The sequence below is a fragment of the Prosopis cineraria genome, unplaced genomic scaffold (assembly GCF_029017545.1).
Source record: "Prosopis cineraria cultivar Desert tree isolate PC_DT_omini unplaced genomic scaffold, ASM2901754v1 PC6, whole genome shotgun sequence".
Taxonomy (NCBI): domain Eukaryota; kingdom Viridiplantae; phylum Streptophyta; class Magnoliopsida; order Fabales; family Fabaceae; genus Prosopis; species Prosopis cineraria.
In genome coordinates this window covers 33129462-33135386 of record NW_026555337.1, presented here as the reverse complement: position 1 = coordinate 33135386, position 5925 = coordinate 33129462, and positions in this window count along the sequence as shown.

Here is a 5925-nt window from a genome sequence, read left to right as displayed (position 1 = left end):
GGGTAAAAGTTAGGATTTGGTTGATAATGGTAATTTTCAATCCCTATAGATTATAAGTCTGAACCCATTGACTTACATAAAGTTAATGGGACTAGACTGAGATAATGAAACTTGATATTTATGAAGTTAATAAGATTGGTAGTTGGTGAGTATTAAATATCTAAAATTCCCCATTAATGTGTTAGTTAAGGCAATATGGTCCCATTGATACCATTAGAGAGCTCAATGATATTAATAAGGGTTAAAGGAAGCTAAGAAACCTTATGGATACTTTTATATGAGTTAAGAATGAATCTTAAGCTTTAAGAAGTGCTAAGCTAATAGTGAATATAAGCCTAAATATGAATATTGATGATTTGCATTGTAAATGCTTGTAGAGTGACTATCTTTGACACCATTCAAGCTTCTTAGAAGCTTTGGGAGTGAGTATTTGAAGGGCAAAATATTTTAACTCTTAAAGAATTGAGGTAACCTAGGAAATTCTATCTTATGCTTTTTTTGTGTTAATTAGTTTATTAATTGATAAGTGATGATTGAATTATGTGAAATTGATTGAAATGTAAATGTGGCATGAATTGCTTGGAAATCCACTATGATGATTTTTGCACAAAAATGAAATTTATTGAAAATGTCATTAGTGGATTTTTGTATTAGGATTTGTTGGGAGTTCAATGATTGATTGTTATAGGAATGCAACGATGTGATTTCTTTGGAGTTCAATGATTTATTAATAAAGGAGGTCAATGATTGATTCATATAGGAGTCTAAAGATTTGTGTTTGGTAGAGTAAATGATTTCTTATCAAATGAGATTTTATCAATATATATATTGTAAGAAGTTTAATGATTTTCAAAATGGTAGAGTTTAATGAAATTGGTTATGTAGAGTTCTATAAAACATGTTAATTGTGAATTATTGCATAAATATGTATCATATGATCTTGAGAGGTGGGAGTTTGCCTAGAAAGAGGAGTAGAGAATTAAATCCATGTGGTAAGGCTTTCATTCGAGTTGATATCTTGTCTAGATTGATTATATTTATATTGTCCCACTTGTTCAATGAAGGACCATCCCACTAGTTCAACAAGAGACTTGAACCTAGCTAGCTATCTACTAGTTTAATGAGGAAGCTAGTTTAAGGAGAATGACACCCCATAGTGTGAGAAAATGAGGGAAACTATGTTTCACAAGTGAGTTGGGTAAGCCTTGGTCAAATAATCCTCTCGTAAGTGTTTAGGCTAGGGAAGTCTTGAATTATAAGCTATTCTAGTGTGCTATGATAAGGGAATAGCTTAAAAGGATCGGATAAAGGAAAGCAACCAAAGGCTTAGGACTGCGATCCTATTTAGTAGGCCTCTTTATTTTTTGAGTCATTATGTGTCTGTGACAATTGAAATTGCTAATTAGAAATAGTTCATTTTGATATTTACTTGCATTAAGTATTTTGTGAGTTGTGATTGTATTTTGGGCCCTAGGAAGTGAGTTTATGAAATGTGATATCTGTGATAGGGTCAAAATACTAATGCAAGTAAGAGTTGAACATATTATGTGTTGATTATGAATTACTTGATGAAAAGGTTATTAAACTCTCCTTTTTATGTTTTTGAGAATTAAGGGGTTGAGTGTCAAAAATGTGAATTGTAAGAGTTTGATATAATATGGTGTGTTGTACAAGTTAGTTTTGGTGTATTTCATGTGGTCTAAGTGGTGTAAATGGCTATTGGCTTTTGGTGAATGAGTTCAACACTTAGTTTTAAGAAAAATATTGAAAAAGTGTAAGTTTTGAAAAGAGTGTTCAAATTTAAATTGTATAATAATTTGATTATGAGACCAAAACCATTAATTAGAGTTTGGAAAGAGGTTTTGTTAAATACTTAGTTCATATCGATGGATATTGAATGGGGCACATCAGAAGTTGCCCCAAAAGCTATCAAATTAACAGCAAAGTTTACTGTCACAGAATGTGCAATGCACCATGGCACATAATACCATAAAACTGCAGTGCATGGCACATAGGTGCATAAGTTGCAGTGCATGTTCAATGAGCCATGATGCACATCTTAATTTTCATAGAGTCATTTGTTTTCCTGTTTCTTTAGCAAATACACTCATATTTGAAATGATCTCATGCTTCTGCATAACTGTGAGCTCTGATTTTTCTATATTAAAGATGTTGAAAATGGTTTTAGTTTTTGAAAACTTAAGATCCTAACTTTTTCACCCATTGCAACTTGGTATTATGTTAATTATCTTAATCTAATCTCTTAATTATTTACGATTTCGAGTTAATCAGGGTTAGAAGAAGGAGGATATTACATATATGGAATAATTCGATGACAAATGTGGAATATATAACCTCTAATACCTAACTCCTACATTGTCATATATTTAAGCATAATTCCTAGGATTTTTACTTCTGCTTTATTGTTTATGGTGAAACTACCCATCTAAGGAGACAACTGCTTTAGGATACCATTAAGACTCTAGCTTCTTCTATTTTTGATCTTTGGATTGTTATGGGGGATTTTAATTCTTTCCTTTCTTTAAATGATAAGAGTGGGGGCCATTAACCTTTTCGCAATTTAATAACCCAATTTTCTAACTGCATCAACAACTCAAGTCTCATTAATTTGCCTACTGTTAGAGATTGGTTCACTTTAGGAAGTTTAAATATAATGCTATGTATGTAGAGTCCCAACTCAATTTAGACTTTACTATTTCTAATCATGTAATCAACAATACAATCACAATTTAATATTAGAATAATAACCCTTTATTTGTTTTCGAATCACAGGATCTCGACTTCTTAAAACATATATTCAAATAAAAAGGCTAGCAGAAGCGTAATACACAATTCAAGACCCGAAAAGACACAACATCTTTACCCTAAAAAAGGGCCATGTGCTGTGACTTGTACCACATGTGCCGTAGCATGTGGTACAGAGCAATGTGCTCTATTTTTGTCTGTACCATGAGCCGCAACGTATATGATAGCAAATTCTACTATCATATGACATCTCAGAAGGCAAACTTCCACCATGCATCATTTCCACATCCAACATTCGATCAGAGTAATTCAAGTTCTCACACGAAGTTTACAACATATACTAGTAATAAAATAAGTTTGGACTCGATTTGACGGTCCGATTTAAAATTAGACACCCGGGTGTAAAAGGTCACTTTTTCTTTCAAAAATTGCACCCTAAGTGTTCAATTCTCATTTCTTATCTCATTAGACCACTTCAAGTGTTGAACCAAGTCTAAAAGGACTACATATACATGATTGACACTATTAACCACATATATCGCATCATTTACTCAAACTGACCTCTCAATATCACATTACACATATGTATACTTATATAAGGCACAACATATAACACATATGCACAAATAGACTTGTTTCACTTTTAACCCTCTGATTCTTACATATAGGGCTCTGCCTCACCATATGATCAGAAATCATAATATACTTAACTCTTCTAAATGGGGCTCCACCTCGCCATTTGTGTCAAGTTCTCACATATATAGACAATTCACAATCAATTTTACATTCAACATATATATATATATATATATATATAAGTGAAACAAATTACATAATGACATATACTTGCTTGAATAGTATCTAAGCCTACCCACATACCCTTCATTACAGCACCCTCAGTGAGATGCAACATCATATACATATACAAGAAAGGTTTCACAACATACTCTATGTACACATTCACGTTTGCATCCTAGTTGATAACTCAAACTCTATATGCAACTTTATACATTCATTTATACATATGGTAGTCATACTGCTACCAAATGATGCTACTTTTTCCTCACCTCCTTGCTCGAAAGTAACATGTGTTTCAATCAAAGAACTATCATATGCATATACAGGAATTCATTATCATCAATCTCATCATGCTCATGCTAATGCATTCCTGGTTTCACCTAACGGAGTAACTTTTATGCTCGGACTAGGACTTCCAGTCACATAGAACAAGGCCCACCATACCACTGCTTATACTAAGTAATCCTCTTTACATATAGGTGGTCTCCTAGTTTCGTCATGGCAAAGTTAAACTCTATGCTCTGGATCATTAGAATTCTCCTAAGTCTATCCTGGCAGAGTCAAGCTCTATGTTTTAGATCATCAAAACTTCTTGAACCTCCTCACTATAAGGCCGCGTCCCCCTACTATAATCCAAGGTATACTTCACAGATGTAATGCATGTCAATGCATATGCCACCTCAAATTCATTACAATCAATACTCACACACTTGCAGGCATATTCTTTCGCAACATTGCTACTCTACCAGTTTATAACACAATGCACGTAGTTATGTAAAAATACTTGTAAATAATTTTACAAACAAATAGTAAAAGGATTACTCCAGTTATCTTTAACCTTTGCTATTAAGGGTTACTAATTACACTAAGCTCCCAGAGGTGTAAATTCTCACAAGTAACATCACAGGTGCTCAATCTACATAATATAGTGTCCCTAAGTCAAATTCTCAACATTTCACACAAGCATTGATCTAGCTAAACCGAACACCTTAACATAAACAATAGTCCAATTAACGTCTTTTGAATTCACAAATCTATTATCTATAGTCATTAGCCCAATAGACTATTCAAATGATCATAACAACCTTCTAACTTATTTATTCACACAATTTCATCCTTTTAACCTAACTTTTAGGCTATTTTGAGCTTAAACTATTAAAGCTCAACCATTCAACTTCATACTAGTCATAAAACCTTAGTTCTATATTTGATAGCCTTTTTTAGACCTTTCTTTTAGATTTCAACACCTTAAATTCCCTAGTTCAATTTCTCAACCTATGAAATTCAATAAAAATGGGATAGAAATGAAGCTTAGGATTTCGCAATACTTACACGATAAGTCGCTAACTGAAGCATACTCTTGAGCTCCAGATATTGCTTACCCCAACAGAGCCGACCTTCTCCTCCTCTCCAGTTGCATTTCTAATACCTCTCCTTCTAATTTCATAAGTTGTTCATGTAAACTTTAAGTGATTCTCACATAATACGTTGTGACGCATGTAGCTTCCACCTCAACGTGTGGCACAATAAGGTTAATCTCACTTGTGCTCACGTGTTATGCCTCGAATTGCCATTCTACCCTTCAATCCTATCAATACAACATCCAAACAATACAAAACATCAACTCAATACCCAAACCACAATTAATCCATTAATTACTAATTTACTCTTGATTAGCAATTGGTTCCTTGGATTGAAATTCAAGATGTTACAAAGACAATTTTAAAGATCTAGTACAACAATCTTGGGATAATAAATCTTGGCTGGAAGGAATGTGTAATTTTGTTGACAATGTACTCCAATAGAATGATAATAATTTAGGTAGCATTCCTACAGGAAAAAAGTAATCAACAAACACCTAGAAAGGATTGATAAAGCACGGAGAACTAATGATAGGAATGGTTTGTATCATCTGGAGAAATCCATTTGGCAAGAATATTCTAAGCTAGTGACTCAAGAAAGCATCTTAAGGTAGCAAAAATCAAGGAATACATGGCTGCAATGTGGAGATAAAAACTCAAAATTCTTCCATGCTTCTGTAGCTTTGTGAAGGAAAAATGAGAAAATTGATGCATTTCTAGATTATCAAGGGAATTAGGTTTACAATCAAGACGACCTTAAAAAATGGCATTTGCATTCTTCATAAATCTTTATTTTAGGGATATGACACAACAGTTTAATGATTTTGATGCTTGTTTTCCTCTTATTAGCCCCAAGAATCTCAATTGATTGTAGAGAGATGTTATTGATGTTGAAATTAAGAACTCTGCCTTTAGTTTAGGGGCATTCAAGGCTCCAAGGCTAAAAGGTATCTCTACTCACTTCTTTCAAACACAATGGAATATGGTAGGAAGCAAAATC